At 36.3% G+C, this 21,350-nt stretch overlaps 1 protein-coding gene across 2 annotated transcripts in view; it reads right to left on the bottom strand.

Annotated features, from left to right (window-relative positions):
• cdh22 (cadherin 22) overlaps positions 1 to 21,350 on the bottom strand; it is a 164,817-nt gene that overhangs the window by 115,294 nt on the left and 28,173 nt on the right. For both annotated transcript variants that reach the window (XM_028003980.1, XM_028003981.1), the window contains exon 2: positions 11,095 to 11,212. The gene's annotated coding sequence lies outside the window, so the exon portion shown is untranslated. The remainder of the gene's footprint in view (positions 1 to 11,094; positions 11,213 to 21,350) is intronic.

The following is a 21,350-nucleotide window of genomic DNA, read 5'->3' on the forward strand; positions in this document are numbered from 1 at the left end:
ATATGAAGACAGGCCCTGAAAGTGTTCAGGTGTTTGTTGAGTGTACAGGTCGACTTTCCTATCAAAGCCTGAGAGTGCTTGGCTGCTTTTGAATACACTTACGACACACCTGACAGAATCCCCTTGTTGCACAATTTAGTGGGACATGTAATTAATGTGATCAATTATTGTTGATTATAAGGAAAGATAATTAATGCCCAACTAATGTGGCCAGTAGCTGCCCTCATTTGTAGCTTGGAGGTTAGATTTCCACACTTGGTAAGGTAATTTAATTATCAATGGCAAACTGCAAAACCTTCTCTAGGTAAGCAGGATATATTAAATCTTTTTGTCAGAGCTTCTTTAACATACATTTTGAATATTATGTACTGAACAAATTGTACTTACAAAGCATCCAATAATATAGCAAAACTGATGACTAAGACAACAAACTGTGGAGACAAATACAAATGATCAGCATGAAGGATTTAACAGAATCAACATGGATGTTTTATGTCTAAAATCACATCTACTACTGTTTTTATGTATTTGATTTAATTTTCATCACATAAAACAGCCAGAAAAAACCCAACTTCTTTACATCATAGCATGCCATTTTTACTCGTTTTATCACCGTCACAATTGTTATTGTTGTACTCTGTTAATTTACATTAAACTTTACATAAAGAGTAATGTCATTTGTGTTTGTTTGATTATTTTTGTTGTTAAAAGTACTTGCTCACAATATTTTTCATTTAATTTAACAGTGTTTACTTTCCTTTAAATGGTAGCCCATTTGTAAGGAAAATACATGTGCCAGTTGAGCAGTAAACCTGAGTATAAATGTTGTGCTAATGTAAAACCCAGCAAATCCTTTCTGCCACAGTTAAACAGCTTGTAGTGCTCTTGACTCTTGTTTGGATTGGATGACTGATGTTTGAAGAGATAAAACATATTGGCAATTTATCAATGTATTCATTAAACAATCCCTTGGCTTCAGAAGTGTGTGGGGGAACCATAGACAACAAACCACAGGCTGGTCATTGGCTTGATCACACATTGCTACAGGATGGCATACTATTCTTGAACCAGAATTTGTTGCAAGACTAGGTAATGTGGTCGTCTTGGACATTTTTGCATAAACAGCATGCCGTAGGTTATTCCATTGGGATTGGGATAGAGACTGCAGGCACATCATTCCCCTCCATGATTAAGTTCTGGAGGTGGTTACTCTTTGGGGGCAAAGAGTAACTCTGTCATCTTGGAGGACAGAGTTGGGAAATGGAATCACCACTGGTTGCAAAATTTCATTGATCTCTCTCTGCTTTGAGATTGCACAGATGTCACCTGACATCATGACACTGTCTTACCCAAAAGATCAGCATTGGCACAACCTACATATCCAACTTTACTGCTCAACCCATAAGTACATTTTCACAACAAATTTGACAGCCGTAAGGGCAAATAAAAAGGCTACCGAACAGTGTAAGACTTACTGCCCAAAAGGAACAACAGCTGCTGTAATCCTCAGGTGATTCATTCCTCTAAATATTACTCAAGAATAAAAATAAAATTGATAATGGAGAAAAGGCTGTTTGTAATTTTTGAGTATTTATTCCATTTGTTGTCATAATGGATCAATATTTTGTGGGTGTTGGAAATAAAAGTAAAAACAGTCTTAGTTGGGCCATTATGTTGGCCTTGTTAATTCTTATAAGATGCAGTGATAATTTTCTAATAATTAAATTATACTGTATATAGCTTTCACTGTTTTCCAGCATTTCTTCAAAATGTTGGAGAAAATATTGCACATTGTTTGTGAATCAAATTTGTAAATGATGTGAATTTATAAAATACAATTATTTTAATGTTTAATTTCTGTAAAAAATAAGGCTAATTAAATAGACAAAACAGAATAAAGGACAAAGGCAAACCATCAATAGATCTATACCCGTAATGATGTGTCTAACCACAGAATAAACTACTCCCGCGGGGGGCCAGCTGGTCGTTTCATTTTAGGACCACACGTGCACTGCAGTAGCAAACATTTATCACATAGCAATGGGATGTTATGGACTCTGAGAGAAAAGAGCAATGTGGATCACACATGATACACACACACGCGCGCACGCACGCACCCCAACACACGCAGGTTTACACAAGGACACACTTGCTACAAAAGCTGATGCATGAAAAACAAACCCACACACATACACTGTAAGGCCTCAAACTAATGCCTGTGTACTTTATTCTTTTTCTTGCTCACTCACAGACTCCAACCCAAGGGCCAGAGCGAGTTAAAGGGAAAAAAATAGTCACAGCTGCTAGCCATATAATGATAACCTGCTGCCTTAATAGCCCTCCAACTAACAGTAGGGTGCTGGGGGGCTTGTCACCGAAACAATAGCAGAGAAATTTTCTTTGGTCACACTCTGTCACAAGGTAAATATTTGAATTGGGACATTAATAAAGTCATACAATTTTGCAAAAGCTTAAAGATGTATTTAACTTTTCATATGCTAAACTCATTACTTGATACCCCGTACTTAACGAGTTGCTTTGCATTTCGTCATATAGGATCACTGCCTTTATTTCTTCAAGCATTCCATAATTACCCCTAGGAAATGAAATAATTTTTGAAACAGTAAAGGCTTAAGGGTATTCATTAAATTAGAATATGTGATAAGAAGAGACTTCTTAGATTAAAAGTACCTTTTGAAAATGACAACCTTTAAGAAGGTATTGAGCATACCCTTCACTAAGCTTACATTTCTGTTTATTTTTTTTTGCATAAGACTTATTTATGCTTATGTAATACTCTAATCTTAAATGTTATGTTTTCATTAACTGTAAGTCGAAAATTAATATATTTAACAAAAATAAGGCTTTCAAACATCCATTTGTGTGTAATTAATCTATACAATGTGTTTCTAAAATAAATATGCTTTTCAATAACATTCTAATTTATTCAATGAGTCTTTATAAACAAGGTTAAGCACAAAAATTCAAAATACAGACAAAAATTACTCATAAGAGAATAGCCAATATTTCATAATAATGTAAAGATTGTGTCAGCAGACATTATAATGAAAATAAACAATATATATAAAATCTTTCTCCCAAAAATTATTTACGTTGTTGCTGTCGAACTGATATAGGTAGGCTTTAAACCGATGTTGACAACATGCAATTCTTTTTGCTGCTGAAAGTGAAATATAGCAATGCAATATTAATACCTTACATCATTAATGTATTTCCCTTGTGCAGAAAATGATCCCCTTACACAAATCCTTTTTGAAAGAATTTTTTTAAAAGCATCTTTGGAATGTGAGCATTAGCTTTGCACATTCTTATGACACATAACAGTTGTTATACCAGCTACTTTATGGGCATGGTAATTGCTCCCAGCTCAAAGACTTGTAGACACCTGCCATGATTTTTTTGGGAGGGGTAGAGATAAAATAAGTCTCCTTTAATGAGAATCTAATTTGTGCTGAGCTTAAATACTCATGCTTATGAAACACAATTTATCTGCTGCAGGGATTAGACCATGTAGACATTTGAGTTAAATTCCACTTTTCATGCATTTCAATTTCTGTAGTGTGAACAACTAAAGTCCTAATGTTACAAGTGTGCAATGTGTCACACTGAACCTAATCAGTGGCATATATTATCTTATTGCTAACAACTGTTCCACTAAAGATCAATAAAATATGCTTAAATCTTTCAGGCTGGGTTAAACAAGAGTTCAAAACATTTCTTCTATCCGTGTGTTTTAAGTCTCCTGGGCAGTGATCTAGGTTCTGATAAGAGGACAGAATAATGAATTTTTATCAAACAAGCTTCTACTTTAGAGGCTTCCTGAGATAGCAGAGATGTAGAAGACTTGTGCTTGAATATATCAAGCATAAAAAGTAGCCAGTTAATGATGAATGAAAACTGCTGCTTAATTAGGTGATTTAAGTTGCTAACATAAAGTAAATATGACATATAGAAATACAGTCACAGCACACGTTCAGTTGATTTGAAAGCCTTTTATACTCTGATTTCTTCCCAAATGTTTTCTTTAGAATTGCATACAAGAGGATAAAATTCAAGAATTTGAAAAACTATGAGGCACAATTGAGAAAAGAACAGAAAAATGAATTGAAAAGGGGAATTTCTCCTTTTTTAGAAGCAAAATAATGGTGAAATAAGACAAGTGCCACTTATTCAAATACAAAAAGAAGCAGGAAAAAAAGACAAGAGCCAGAGGCCTGGAGAAAGATTCAGAGGCATCGGCTCAGTGATCATTTGTGTCCCATACTTTACCCTTGTGCCACAGGACTCAATCAAATTCTCCTCATTCTTGCCCATGCATTACCTTAGCAAGCAGAGACCTCCTTTCACTCCCTCAATTAAATGCCCACCCGCACATAATTAACGACTGTTTTGTCCACAGATCAATAATGGGCCTGTTCATTAAAAGTCCCTTTGCCTCCTCAAAGATCCCTTAGCTCAGTTCACCGTCACATCTGAGGAGGTGACTGTGCTTAAAAGAATTCACATTCAGGTTTTATGTCTGTGGCTTGTACATGGTAGCAAAGTAAGTCAAAGAGGTGATGAAAGCTCAAAATAGATGAAAATCCTTTGAAATAAAATCTAAGTTCTAATGGGAACTCTAAATGCAATAATCATGGCTGAGCTCGTTGCCATCTTATTCATCCCGTACAATCATTTATTAACTGTATAATACCAGTGGGACTGAATTATGTTCAGTTTGTGAAGAATTTCATTCAACATATCCTTCCTTTGAGGTAGAATTAAAAAAATGTTTTAATGTAAGTAGCAAAATACATTTATCATGCATAAAATTATGATCATGTATTTAAATTTTTGTTAGCTCTCCCTTTTGTTGGTAAAACAGCCCCGATCCATTGAGACTTCACTAAATCCCTGAAGGAGTGTCATGACTCTGATGTGAACAGGAGATCACTTAACCCTCCCGCAATCTTAAGAGACGTGGTCAATCTGACCCCATAAGCTATATACCCTGTGCAGGGTCCAGTGGGGTCACACTGACCCCGCATGCATGTTTACAAGTATTTATTTATTTTTGTTTTGTGGTTTCGGGAGCATCTGCTGTGCTCCTTCTGAATGTCATGCTATGATCTCTGGAGGGCTAAAGTGCTTGTGTGAAGTTGCTATGACTAAAATTTCCCGTAACTGTATTAGACAGACATCTTATCATTGTGAGCTTGTAAAAAAGTAAATATAACGCCAGATCGGTGACAACCACCTTAGTCAAATCAGACTCATTCCTCCTCCTGTACAGTCCAATGAGTTCCTTCTCGTGTGCAAATGTGACCACCCCATCTAAACTGTTCAATAACAGCAAAATCTCTCCTTGAATCAATCATTTCCAGCATAGGAAAGTAGCTTACAAACCTGTGCCAAAATGTGACACAGGCTTGTATCACATTTCGCTATAAGCCTGACCTATGGTCAGCATAGGTAGGTGCCTATGACCATTTCACGTGGGATGTAGGTGTGAAGATGCTTTGACCCAGTCCTATAGACATCTCTGCCTGGCCATTGTCAAACCTTTCTGCTTTTAAGGATAATAACCATCAGTGATATTAATTTCAGGTCTCATTGGCATATTATATTCACAAACTTCCCCAAATCAATCCTGTAGTCTATGACAACCACCAGTGTTTGTAGATGCAAAAACCAAAATGTCTACCTGTTATTTCTTAGAAAATAAAGATCAATAAACAACAAGAGGAGTTGGTTTTGTTAAAGTCCACCTTACTGCCAGCCACCTGTCAGAACTAAAACACCAAATGATTGGACCAAACATTGGTTCAATCTGGAGGATACACAGAACAAATATACACCCAAACACATATTTTTTCCCACTTTAATGATTAGTGTATGCTATGCTATTGCCTCTCACCTCTCCCATCTGTCACCGAATCACAGCATCTCTGGAGATGGATAACAGGGTTTAAACACACAGCAGTCTCATACTTGGCAATGTTTTTATTGTGTTTTTATTGTGTTTTTATCAGCCACAATCTTAGATTGACAGTATGACATTAGGTAGCTTTATTTTGCACTACTGCAACCAGAAACCAGTGGACATTTTCAAATGTATCTTAGTAGTTTCAGGTTTTATTGTTGTAACTTTTTTTTTTTTTTTTACCCTAAACTCACTTAGAACCCTGCTGTAAGATTGTTCAAGCAAAGAAACTGGCCGTGTAGTCTTAATAAAGGGCACATCTTAAATGTAATTTTCCTTCAAAAATTTTATTGGATGAATGGATTTAAAACATCTCTATTTGTGATGTTTTTAATCTATGTATTTCTGCATACTGTGTACTTTGTTCACTTTAGAATCTTTCTTCATGGCAGGCAAAAAAATAAATACACACAAAGGCTGAATTAAATTGGTAAACATCTAAAAAACATGAGGTGTTTTATGAGAGCTACCTGTAATATTCCAACCAAATTTTCCAGAGCCAATTCAGAATCCTTCAATCCATGGTCAGTCTTGCTACAGATGGATTCCCTTGAGTAACATCTAGCATTCTCTAAGCACTGGGCATCCCCCCATTCACTTCCTTGCTCATAAGCTGGTGTAAAAATGCCCCTTTGAAACAACTCCGCAATGGATTCCTCATTCAATGAAAATCTGTCTATTTTTTAGTAATGTACAAAACACTGTCACATAAGTTTGCTCTGTCTGTTTCTTTAAACTGATGAATGTGGCAGAATGGCTTTGAATTCCCCAGCTCCCAATGCTATGATGTGTGCCAATCTCTTGGATTATGAGACATATGGAGGCGTGTGAGCACACAACCATGAGCAAATAAATTCCGGAAGTCTAACATAGTTATACAGACAAGCCTCACACAGAGCGGAATTGGAACAAGCTAATAAAGGCAAGACCATATTCACATGCTAAATAATGGCATACTTTAAAAGGAGGCACAAAATACATTATCTGAAGTAAACTGAGAAATAGACTTCTAAAAGCCTATAAGATATTCTCCAATCCTGCAGCACATGCATTTTGGCTTATTATTAATATTTTAATTTTAAGTAGTTAATCCGGATCTCGACTTGTCATGCCTCAGAGATTTTCTAGTCTAAAGCAAACTATTCCTAAAGATTAAATTTTAATGTTTACTTACTGATACACATTTATAATGGATATAGAAATAAATTAAACAGATACATCACCATATTCTGCTAGATAGTTTAATATAAAAAAAACCTGCAACTACAATAAAACAACAGTATTTCTCAATTTCAAGCTTATTTACTGATGCACTATGAACAATGTTAAAGCTGGTGCTGCAGTTTGACCATACAGATATGTTACACAAAGAATGAAAACAGAGGGACATCAAATTATTCCCCTTCACTAGACAGTAAGTCTACAGCTGTCTGTCATGTGGCCTGGAAACTATACCAGGTCAGCATAAGTGTAGAAAGTTCTAGTGATCAAAGCTTGTGTGTACATGAAGTACTCTCAGTGTGCTCAGTAAGTCTGGTTTTGATCAGTGCTGAAGGATTAAAAGGAAGTAATACCTCATCCTGGCTTGGTACCAGTGACATACTTTTACCCAACTCCAACTCTTTGAACTGTCGCTCCTGTCTGGGTGAAGGAAAAGCACAATAATTTCTTTTTAAACAGCTTTGTATCCATTGGCTTATAGTTTTAAGGTCTAATTATTTACCTTCTTCTTTTTTTCCCCCCTAATTCATAACAGAATATTGTATAAATACAAGATTCCGAAAAAATAATGTATTAGAATTTTTGAGATCAAAGTTATTTTGTCCTGTCCAAAAACCAAAAACAATAACTAAGTACTTGCATAAATAGTGCATAAATATGAGTAACACATGTAAACAAAGCAGCATCTTTAAAGACATGTAGGCTAATATACATTATAAAACTAAATTAATATGGTTGTTTTCAGTAGATTTGTTTGCAATGTTATGTTATACATGCTTGTATAAAGGTCATATATATTTACGTAAAGTTAGGTACTTTATATGTTTTAGTTCAGAAGAAAGTTGTTCGTCATTTCTGAACAGCTACTCAGATATTTTTAAGTATTTTCAATGGCACTGGTACATAATAAAGCATGGTTTAGGATGCTAAAATGGCTTTTCCTTGAGCCAGGTATTTTTACTCTGGGCACCATATTTGCAATGAAATGTGTTTTTCTATTTCTTTGATGCATCTCTTGTACCCAGAGCTACGAATTTTAAATGAGGTATTTTTATTCATGGTGGTGCTATGCTTGGTTTTTAACTGTTAGCTACAGACTCAAAAGCAAGAAGCACTGGCCTTTTTTTCCCTCTAATATTTTTCCACGTCTTTCATTGCAAAACATTATTTGGTGTTTTCAATTTAGAATTCTCCACAAGGCTGAGATTTATTCCTGATGGATGGACATCGACAAATCCTATGGATTCTTCTAGATACATACATGCAAAAATACAAGCAGCTGGAAAATATTTGCACTTCCCCCACCGGATCTATCAGATTATGCCATGCAGTACATTCAATTACATACGAGAGCAGATGGTGTAAACAAAATCAAACATGCATAATCTTGAGATTGGATCCTTCAGTTAGATATTAACTCTGATAGTCAAAGGCCTGACACAGGACCAGACATATTAAGAGGAGTTTGTGGAGCCAGCGAGCTTACTGACTCAGGGGTTTTCAAAAGTGGGGTAATCCAGGGGAATGGATACATGCATGACAAGTAAAATTACACACACTCTTTCTCTCTTCTCCTCCTCCCTCTATTTCTCTTTCGCTCTCGCTCACACACACACAAACAAAAATGTTTATCCCATGTGTCGCATCAACAAACTTTTTTATTTTCTCATGCCAATTTAGATTACCCAGGATAGAATGCCGTCACACAAATGAGTTCTGAATGCAATGGAATAATTTCATAATTTGATTTAAAAATTAAAGGCTTTTAAGACCTGCCTAAAATGCATACAGTAAAACTTTGTTGTAATTCCTGGACTATTGCACATACCTGAATTTAAGCAGCACCCACTAACTTGGAAAAGAAGAAAACATGCATATGTTTATCACACTTGCCTATAAGTTGCAGGTGTCCACATTGTGGGTCCCTGAAATGCTTCCCTTGAATTTTATTTTATTTTTTAAATGTGTTATATTTACTTGACTCATTTTTTCTCTCTCTTTACTATTAACCAGAATTGCGCAGTGAAACAAAATAAAAACTGTGGTCCTTCAAACAGTTCAATCTCATCGAAACCAAAAAGAGTAGAAATAAAGCAAATGTTTCTTCACCTCCTTCTCCTCTGGATGTCACAGGACGTGAGTCCAGGAACCGGCAGGAGAAGAGTTGTCTACAAGTAGCTAGCCTTTGTTTCTCCTTTTTTATTATTTAATGTAATTTGTAATAAATAGGCTATGGAGCCATATGTGTACGTGTGTGTGAATGCTTTGCATTGTGCACATAGCCTTGTGTGGGTTAGATATGCTGTTTAACTGAAGTTATTATTTTTGGACCTAAAGAGGAACGATCTAGAGTCAATGAACAGCTTCAGTTATTATAACTGAAAACCAGCGATCAGGCCCGAAACCTGGGAGTAGTGATGGACTCTGACCTGAACCTCCAGAGCCACATAAAGACAGTTACAAAGTCGGCCTTCTATCACCTGAAGAACATTTCCAGGATTAAAGGACTGATGTCTCAGCCAGATCTAGAGAAGCTCATCCATGCATTCATCTTCAGTCGTATTGATTATTGCAACAGCGTCTTCACAGGTCTGTCCAACAAATCAATCAAACAGCTGCAGCTGATCCAGAATGCTGCTGCTCGCGTTCTCACTAAAACCAGGAAGATAGAGCACATAACACCAGTTTTAAAGTCCCTACACTGGCTCCCTGTAGCTCAAAGAATAAACTTTAAAATACTGTTGTTAGTTTATAAATCACTGAACGGCTCAGCACCACAATACATTAAAGATCTGCTGTTGTTGTATCAACCTTCCAGACCTCTCAGGTCTTCCGGTTCTGGTCTGCTCTGCATCCCCAGAACCAGAACCAAACGAGGAGAAGCAGCTTTCAGCATCTATGCACCACAAATTTGGAACAAACTTCCAGAAAACTGTAAAACAGCTGAAACACTGACTTCTTTTAAATCTCAACTAAAAACCCACCTGTTTAGAATTGTATTTGAAATGTAATCAATTACAAATTTATGGATGGAACTTGACTTAATGCTTTGTTTTGATTATTGATTCTATATTGCATTGTGTTTCTGTGTTTGTAATGATGTAAAGCACTTTGAAATGTCTTGCTGCTGAAATGTGCTATACAAATAAAATTTGATTGATTGATTGATTAATTTATGTGCGCCAAACACATTATGCTCACATAGTATATTTGTGTGGTCAGGAACTGACTGTCAGGTGAACAGTACAATGTTGCTGATTCTGTGTGCCATGTGCATCATGCACAAGTGGCTTGCATTTGTGTGGCTGAGGTACATTGTGCTGATTTTGTGCGCTAATAGTTTGTATTCGTGTGTTCTCTGCTATAATGTCCTGCAGTTATCCCTGGCCCCATACGCTCTTCCTTAGTCTCTCTTTTGTTTTCTTTCTCAATGTCACTTATGTTTCGCTATTGAGTTTGTGCTTCATCACTCAGCAGTCAACCTTTTTGAAATCCATTGGTAAAAAGCCAAATATTAGCCGCAAAGCAGTGTTCAAAGTACGTGAAAATAGGAGCTTGTAGTTTGGAAATTACGCTAATCTCTATGAAGAGGATTTTTTGTTTATTTCTATCAGGCCTAGATCTATGAGTCTAGAAGAGCAATAATCGTGTGGCCTGTCATTTGTTTCTATATGCTACGCAATAAAAAGTTTTAAAGTTGTAACACCAACTGATCAATGTAACAACAAACCTATGCTACTCTGCTTTTGAGAGATTAAGGCATGCATAAAAATACATAACAGCCAAATTTAGATGAAATAGTCTGCTGGTCAGATTAGTAATGTTTTTCCTGTCACCCTTTATCCCTTAAGTACTCCATGGACCATGCTGTATGCAAATAACAGACTCACCGTTCCTCAGCCAGATGACCTTGCTGCCACTCTGCGTGAATGATGACTCTCAGGTCCTTCAGCTTGTCTGTACATTGTCATTCAGCATTACTCCTGCTCCAACACTCTTCTTCAACTTCTAAAAAGATAAATAAAACATACCCTGGGGTGAACTTCTTTGTTTTTTGGGGGGTTTCTTTTTTTCTCAGTTAAAGCGAATAAATTCCCCAGTTAGATTTTAATGGGAAAGTTAAGGAGCAGGTGAGCGGATGGAGGAGGGAAGGGGGGAGGCAATCTGCTAATGGAATGAGTAGAAAAATGGTGGGATGAAAAGGGATAATAAAATTGGTGAGAAAAAAAGACACCTTAGATCTGTCTGGAGAAAATAAGCGTGAGTTATAGGGCTGGTTGTAAAGTGGTTTAAACAAACACAATCATTAACTGCTTTCCTCATCTGCAATACAGGGTTGAGAGGGGGATGCTTCAGAATGGATATGAATGAGATAGAGGTGGAGTCTGCAGTCTTCATTTAATTACCCCCCATTATTCCCCTTTACACACACACCCACTGCCATCCCCATCCTCCCAGCCCCTTATACAAAGGATCCCTTGAGATTGCATTGTCACTGTTTGACTGTTAATTAATATCTAACTTAAGTCTAATCACAAAACTTTTGTCCTAATGATGATATTTAAAAAGACTCCACGGTCACACAGCTGCGTTGTGAGTCTAGATTATAGGCCAGAAACTCTGTAAGCAAGATGAAACTCAGGGATTTGGGTCTTTTAATTTAGTGGAACATGATTTATCTCCCGACTAGCTGGAATAGAGGTCATTTTAACAGGGTATGTTTGTATAGCTGACGGATGCAGATCCCTTATAAGGAACAAGTGCCCAAGATGTAACTTTAAACAAGTTGTTGCACATAAAGGATCATCTTGATCACACTAGTGATTATTAAAACATTTCAAAAGTGCATGCCATTTTGCATCACCATTCGTAAATGTCCATGATCAAATGAAATAGTTTTCTGCCTCTTTTAAAGTAGGCTATGTATTATCTACTGTCATGTCGCAAGAGAAGAAAAGGCCCTTTTTAAAATCACTGGAAATTGCATTAAAGGGTGTACGTGTTATTATATAGAGCAGGATCATTTATTGCCTAAAATAACAGGTCAAGTATCAACATTAAAGACAATTTTAGCACCAAGGTTGCTTGACTCCCCCTGTTTTCGCCCCAAATAATGTTTTTAGTTGTTAAACAAATTTTTCAGTAAACAAATGTCTAGAATTATGAGAGTTTAAGTAAAAGAGTAAATAAAATTACTGCAAAAACAAAAAATATATATATTTTGGAGATCTCTGCTGAGCAGCTCTGGGCTCTAATGTTTTAAGAAGGTTTTGGAGGAATAGTGCAGCTTCTTTGCAGGGTCTGAAATTCTTTAAGTTTTAAACCCGTTTGTCATCTTGCTCATTTTTTTTCCCCTATTTTTAGCTGTTGTGATATTATGAACACATTTTTTGCATTTCATGGCTTGTTTACTCTTTTTAATCCAATATAAAGTAGGAAGAAGGTCTGAAAGTTACAGCATGTAACTGATATTTTTTTTTTACATATCTTTTGAAAGTGTGACTATGTTGTGACATTTTAGGGTATGAGGCAGATAATCTGTGTGGAGGAGTGCAATCTCTTCATTGATTATCTGTCTCATATTATACTGTCATGACACAGACATAGTTTTAATAAATATGTAAAAAAGCATATTCTTTATAAAAGTTACATACTGCAAATTTAGAGAGCATTTATTTTGTGTGGTTACCTCAATAAATCAATCTATTAACTCAATTGCTTGGTTTATGTTTATTTGTGCAGCATTTTGTTTACTGATTATTGTTCGTTTTTACCATCATCATATTTTATTTTATGTTGTTTTGTAGGTTCTGTATTATTTAACTCCTAAAATAAAATAAGACATAAAAAACACTTCTTTGTTATTCCAACCCTGAAACATCCAAAACACAAACATACAAAGTAAAAAAAAAAATAATAAGTTTTTGCTATTTTAGAATGTTGGTGTTGCAAAACGTGGTATGTGTGCACCTGGCCATAAGGAAATTGAGTGCATTTTTGTGGAGAATTAAGTCCTGTCTTGACTTTCAAGTAGGTATGTTACTTTTGTTCTTTTCCCATTTTGTAAAATCTGTGTGCATCAGGATGAAGGTGCAAAATACTGTGTAATACTGTGTCAGGATTGGGTAAATAACTTTTCCCCCATATGTCTTTCTTTATTTTATTTTTAAAGCCAGATGTTCACTTAGGTTTATTAGACTATGATTGATCAAGTAATAATTAATTAGAAAGTGAGTTGAGATGCTGTCAGTCCAACAGTCTAGCATTTGGAGGGAGAATATCTTAATCAGTTTAGACAGAATGCTTTCATAGCATCCCCCAAAATATCCAATGTTATTTTTGAATTGTTGTACTATTTGGCCATTATGTGTGATATATGCTGTATCTCAGAGTTGGGACACTTATATGACATAAATGTTGACATGTCCATGACATATGTTATAGATAGGCTTTGCTGGTGATCATCTTAGCAGCCAGTGACTTAAAAAACTACATAAGCAAGTAAATAAAATAGTTTTGTTCTATATAATGCTCTGGATCCCTTCAGGGTTGATTGTTCACAAAAGAATGTGTCCTAAAATGAAGAACATAATAGAAAACCCTGACCACCTACTTTATGTGACTATGATACAACAGATTTTCTTCAGACTGAGGTTTCATCAGAGACACTGTAATACAGAGCCCTACAGGATATCTTTCCTACCCACAGGCATCATGATCTGAAACCACTCTGACGAAGCTTATGTAGACAAAAAAAAGGCAAGTTTGCCTAGTACTATTGTCAATCCAATCACGATGTACTCCTTGGAGGAGGTACATACTGAAGACCCAGGAGAAGGTGATTCAATCACTGTGGCAGAGGCCTGAGAAAAGACAGGACACCAGGTGTGAATAATATGTGGCCTGAAATGCTGAAGAATCTGGACATTGTGACTAAAATGGTAGTCCCGACTTAGAGAAAAAAAAAAACAAGAAGAAGCAGGACAGGAGAATGTGTGCGACGACCTATTGAGAATCAGACTTTTTAGATTCTCTGAGAAAGTTTACTCAGGGGTGTTAGAAAGAGAGACTCTGACTGACAATAAAATCTTGGAATTGAGAAGAGGAATATGGGTTTTGTCCTGGCTGTAAAAAATGCGATCAGTTTGTCTTCTTTCACAGAATTGCTAAAGGGCTCACATGAGTACGCTTCTCTAGTCTACATGTGCTTTGTGGACCTGGAGGAAGCTTGCGACTACATTCCACAAAGTATGTTGTATAGGGTGCATGATTATAGAAAATCTGGTTGGCTTTCAGGAATTTCTGAAATCAAACTTGTACTTATTTTGCTGTCAATACAACATCTTTCAAATTCTGTGTCCCACAATACAAAAATACTCTAGATTACATTTATTGAATTAATACTGTACAACCTCTGAGATCACATGACAGGGTCCTCTCTGCAACATCCATCTCAAATCCCATGCAGCTTTTCCACCTCCCAGTGTGTATATTTTTGCTGCATATTGAGACTCGGAGGGTGTTTTACACTGATTCCCAAGAGGTAAAAGTCTATTTATACAGGATCTTAAAACAGGGTAGTCTAACTCATCCAACATCCCAACCCCACCCTTACAGCAGCAGCAGCTTAAGGTGGCAAACGTTGACACACAACCACATGATAGTCCAATCTAATCTTTTAATCGCTTCAGTTACTTCATGTCTCCGGGTGAGATGGGCCAAGCTAGGGGTAAGGATGAAATATCTTGTGCAGAAATATGATACAATCCTGGAACACATGAGGAAAAACACACACATACTCACGCCTACACACCGTGCCACTCCACCCCACCCCCAGAGTGTTATGGCGAAGTCCCATGTATCTGTGGGTATTAACAGATCAGCACTGAGCAGCCGCCACCCTGCTTTTAAGTCTTTTCTTGAGGTAGTGCTTCTGAAGCCTTCTGCAGAGGAGGATAAATGTGCAGCAATCCCCCAGGCCCAGTGCCTCCTCAACCCTACTCACTTCTGTCTTTGCTGTGCCCTCCTTCTCTTCCATTCCTCACTTATCCCCACTTTCCTTCAGTTCCTCATTATTTCTATCCCACTTCTTTTGCTAAGGATTTCATGCTTTCTGGTAGTCTCTTTGTTAGTACCTTTCCTTTGCTATTTCTGTGTCTCTTTATCCTTTTTTTCCCTTTGGTTTTGTGTCTTTGCCATGCTTGATTCTTTGCCCTCATATTTTCTTTCACTCAACCTCAGTAATGAACTAGACTTGAAGCTCATCACCAAAAAGGGGAAAAATTACAAGTTACAAAACCTTACATCCATGACCAAAGGCTGAATTCAGGGACTTATGGCTTACCATTCAATCAACACTCAGATTCCAGATATATTGCCCTCTAAATATTAAGTAAAAAAATCGCTACAGATGAAAATTAGCCTTTCCATTGCAAATTAACAGCCATCTCATTCAACTCAGCACTTCTCTTTTCGCAGTGGGTTGTATACAGCAGAGACAATTTCCGTTAAGCTTCATAATGTCAAGATGGAGCATTATATCTGTTACAGCCAAAAGTTAGCGATTGGGTAAAATTGAAAATGTCAATATTACCCTCCACTAATCAATTGTTCCTCAATAACTGAGGGTTCAAACTTTGTATGAAGCAAAGCTAGATGAAATTTTATTGGTTATACAAATTTCTTTTGGTCCCAATGATTAGTGATTATCAAATTTATGTAAATGAGCAAATATAGAACATGTACCTAATGTAGCAACACACGACAGTAAATTGCAAAATGCAAAATGAATTCAATTTTAATCACATTGCATGTCACAACGATAAGTACATAGAGCCTGATCACAAATTTATGAGCACAAGGGATGACTAATTCCTACAGTGGTGAAAACAAGAGTATACTGCAAATTTAAATGTGCTTTTGTTTGTGTCATTCGCTTTGACAAGTCAAAGATTCAATGTGAGGTGCATGAAAAGGTTTAGTGCTCAACTTGAACATCATGAGACACTTTTTCTTTTGTGTCTAACCATCAAGATTTTAACCTGAAATGTTTTTCTTTCGTTTGGATGTTTCTTGCCACTGTAATTATTGTGAAGACAATAAAATCAATATTTAGGCAGTGAGGTTGGTATATCGGCATATTATTTATTTATTTAGTGTGAAGTGACATTTATTTTAAATGAAGTAGATGCTTTGCACCAATTTGTTAATACCTACTTCAAACTTCATCATGAATTTGTCCTTGAGCTGTGTGGTGTGGCTGGCGCTTGTCTTTAATTATATTGATTGTTCACTAGTATTTTGTAACAATTATACTGAAATTGAGTGAACTCATTTGAGTAATTGGGTGACATTTGAAGACAATTTATAAAGGTGGATTTTATTTAGGGGTATTAACAAGAATAGGGCTGAATGTCAATGTATGCTACACTTTTCAGGGTTTTACTTGGAAAAAGTTTAGAAAACCATTTACCGTTTTCTCTTCATATGCACTACTTCATGTTGACACAATACATAAATTTGCTATGAAATTCATTCAAGTTCAAAGGATATGAATACTTTTGGATGGTACTGTATAGTGAGGGGTCCCAAATGATTCTGCAATCAAGGAAATAACTGAGAGACAATTAGTTATTTTGACATTGATATTCTACCAAAACAAGGACAAAATTAGCTTATTATATGTAGTTTCAACAATTACACCATCTATGCAGAAAGTGCACTAATGATGGTGCACCATCTATGCACCATCATTGGTTTCTCATTTCTTTGAGAAACCAATGAGAGTTTATGTGATTTATTTATTTACAAAATAGAATAACTACTGTGCTTGACATGGTCAAGGTTACTGCGAACAGAAAAAAACAGTAAAAATTGAGGTATTTTTAAATGTAATCCTTATCAAAAACAAGAGATTTTGTTTGTGACATGCACACATACAAGTAATCGTTTTGCAATTCCAGTTCAAAAAATTGATAAATAAACTTGAAGACAGACAGACAGTCAGGCAGAAGAAGGAAGGCTAAGTAGGTTGAATCCAAATTAAGCTGATCAGAGCTCACTGTGAGATAATCTAGTTATGTGCATAAAGGACTTCCCCATGGCTATAAACACATCAAGTTATGACTCAATGTGTGTGGATTTGTGTGTGATCGCATGTATATATGCAAATGTTGTAAAACAAAGCATGTGCAAACTGTTTTCTAATGAGTAATGTTTGTATCTATATATCCATATTCAAATATATCCATAGACTAAGTCTCAAAACTTGTCCAGCTAAAATCTCTGTTTTCTGCTCTACTTGCTCACACTCAGAAAGGAAATCTGACTTCAGCAGGTGACTTAAAGGACAGACGTTTATTTGTAAGGCAAAACTATGCTGATAAGTTAAGCTACCAAATTTGGGTTAGGTTACAACTGAACAGTACACAATACAACTCAACATTTTAGGGCCACAACAGAGATTTGAACTCTTAACTGCTAATGTCAGAAATTTGTGTGGAAAGACATAATTACTCAATTGGAGTTATGTGGAAATGCAACGCCAGATTGAATACCCAAGAGGGCTCCACTGTAGACAGAAAATTACAAAAAAGCTAAACTGAAATTTGAAAAGATGCTTGTTGAGAAGCCCTAAATGTTCCATTAGCTCTTTGTCTACCAGAAGAAAAATAAAACTTTTAAAGAAAAGAAAACTCTACCAATGGTGAAACATGGAGGGGGCTGTTTGATTTTGAGGATTTCTTTGTTGCATTCGGCACAGGAAACCTGACGTTCATCTTGGTATAAAACATAGAGCATAAAACATGTCTGGAAGCTCAGCATCCGTCACAGATCATAAGCCTTCTAAAAAAATACATGAGGCTGTTTTTAAATCCTACTTATTAATCCAGAAAATAACCATATTTATCATCAATGCAAAGACCTAATAATTGCAATTTGCAGACGACATCTCTCACAACCAAAAAAAGTGAGCCACATTGGCTTCTGGCAAATGTTGATATCTCATTGAGTCCAGCGATCTAGTTAGTGTAATGGAGGGCAAACCAATGACTTAATATCTATATTAAAGGCAAACCTTTAACACAGACATTAAAATTCTATCTACAAATAAAACATAGTTATTCCAAATCAAAACTAAGCAACAACAATTTAACAAAAACCCAAACCCGTTTGCATATTCACAGATCCTTGCATATTAACTAAGGTCACCTCGCCACATTACTGTATTCATGTAAACTCTCTGACAAGGCCTGGTGATGAGAAAATGTTCTATTCAAGCATAATTGTCTTGCCTCCAATGAATACACAAATAGTGTACAAGGAGATGAACAAAGTCATCATCGTGAAGATGACCTTTAAAACAGTTACTGTACATTTGCTAAGAAATATTACAAGTGACAATGAATCCATTTTCTTTAGAGTCAGTAAATACCCTTATATTTATCTAATGGTAAGAATGCATACTTGTACTATAGGGAATTGGGATTTCTGAATTCAATCAAGGAAGTTAAATAGTTATGCACACAGGGCTATAAAGAACAGGGCTTCAGTGCAGAAAGACAGACTTATATCACTGAATGAGAAGCATTTGGTCAGTACAGATGCAACAGCTAAATAGGATTAACTCTGTTTTGGATCAATTAAAATGGCACATTTATGTGATAAGTTTATATGAGAACAACATAAAACATAGTATATTCTAATGCCAATTTTTCATTTAATTCCAAAGATAAAAAAAAAAAAACCTGACTTAGAATATGTACTCCATATTCAGAAATCTGAGTGATTTTACATTTCTGCTTTCATTGTAATGTGTCTTGTAGGTCTAGCTCCCACTTACTGAGACTTGCCCAGCGTCCTCTATAGGAACCTAGTGCCATTAGGTAAAGGCATCCCCATTTTATATATGATTGCAGACCAACTTAAACTCCAGATAGACACAGAAGATTCCCTAGATATGTAGGCACGTTCAAGCAATCAGACTTAAAATACTGTAACTTTAGCATGCAGGAAATGTGGCAATAAACTTTTTGAAACCTGTGCACTATTACCTCCTCTGCCACTGCAAGAGCAATGCTCATTAGAGTTCTACTTAAGCCTCAGTGAGATGTGGTTAATCTGAATTTGCTTAAATGAAAAAGCATTTTAAATGGTGCAATGAATGTGGAATAATTGAAGTTAATAGCACATGAAGGTTTAGAAAGACCAGCCTCCTTGATGAAGAAAAATTTGTGCAGTGTTTAAAGCTGATAAGTAAACAACTAGAGTTCAGTTAAGAGGTTGATGGCCTGGAAAAAGCAACACCTTTCAACCCTCTGTGAAAGGCAGTCAAACTGATGATATGTCAGAATGGCCTTCCAGTTTGTTTATCTGCAAAGGTTCTTTTCTTTGTCTCTCCCCTTCCATCTTTGTCTCCCTGTCTACATGACTGTCTGTCTTCCTCAACTGTCTGAAAATTGAAGACTGGAGAAAGAACAGCCCACAAACGGCTTTTCAAAAACAGTAGAATGACAATGGGGCTGTTAAAGCCACTTGGCCTTCCAAATGCTCATCCTATTGACATTATTGATTTTCCTTTCTGTTAGCAACTCTCATAGCCCTCCAGAAAAGAGACTATTCACTTTGCCCCATGGTGATGGTCAGCAAAGTCAGTTTCAATAGATACGACACAAACCATACTGAACACACATGCCCCCACAGACACATCCTTGTACTTCTATACAGACTGGGGACTTTGTACTGACTACCATTCATTTTAGGAACTGAATTTATGCCTAATACAGACATTGTTACTAAGCCTAACTATTACTAGTCTATTCCTAACCCTAACTTTAACCAAAACCTAATTCACACCATACTTCTAAAGCTAACTAGTAGAGAACAAAAGACCTGCAAAAAGAAGGACCAGTAAAAGGTTCTCACTTTCCTCAAATGACCTCCCTTTGTTAGTAAATACTGTGAAAGTGGTCCTCTATAAGTACACACACACACACACTGCCAAGGACCGAAATAGATTCATGTTCAAACGCAGTGGGGACCAAAGTCCAAACTTCAAACTCTTCTACTATGATGTTCTGCCAGTCAAAGGAGAGAAGAGCTTTCTCCAAGCGCAGCAAATATCTTGTCCTTTTGCCTGTCTTCCTTTTTCACTTATTTTTTTCATGGCAGCCTGAGGCTCTGACCTTGTTTAATGTCCTCCACCTGACTGGCCACTCAAGCAATTCTTCCCACTTAATGAGAGAATGTCACTTGTTAGCCTGTGCCATTAGCCCTACCTTCAGTCCCTAAATCCACCTGACATATCATGCGAGCTCTGTACAAAATAGTGCTATACTGACAACTGAAAAAGAAAATAAAACCAAACATGGTGAAACAAAGTAGCACACTTAAACCAGAGCTCTAATTCAGCTGAATCCACTTGCATAATTTTAAATGAGGCTGTTTTTGTTCTTGAAGCCTAAAGAAAGTGGAAAGAAATGTATGAGAAAGAGTATTTGTCAGGATGAAATGGATTTTTAGGAGAAACTATTTATTAAATCAGATAAATGTCATTCATGTCATTAGTTACCATATAGTTTTTCTAAGGTTTGATACAATATCCTGTCAAAAAAAAAAAAGAGAACAAGAGTGAGATGACAAGTCTTACACTATAACACTTCAATCAGCTGAAGAGAATGTCAAAATAATGCAGTCGTTAACAGTTTCTCCTTTTCACATTAGAGCATTGGGTTTTAAATGTCAAAGCACTTCTGTTTTTTTCTGGGTTTTCTGGTTTTCCCTCAGCCCTATAGTAAATCAGCCTAACATCAATCTGATATGGATGTAAATACAATCTCCATGTTTCCGTGGATAACAGTGATCACAGATGTGGAACTTTAATTAATTGGCTGTTTTGCCATACTTTATCTTTGAAATGTTGCTTTAATTCCACAAAATGATTAGAAAAGATGAAAAGCAGCTGGACCAGATGTTTAGAGAACTTTTTACTGCTTTATATTTTCTTCTTCCTAATCCTGTGATTTGCCAAGATGCTGGCAAAAGCAAATTCATCTGCTTTGGTGCCATGTCTTGAGTTATAGTTGAAAGATAACCAAAAATCTTAGACACATCCACAAATGGATGTGTGGAAAGTGCATTAATGATG

Source organism: Xiphophorus couchianus, chromosome 20 (genome assembly GCF_001444195.1).
Source record: "Xiphophorus couchianus chromosome 20, X_couchianus-1.0, whole genome shotgun sequence".
In the NCBI taxonomy this organism is placed as follows: domain Eukaryota; kingdom Metazoa; phylum Chordata; class Actinopteri; order Cyprinodontiformes; family Poeciliidae; genus Xiphophorus; species Xiphophorus couchianus.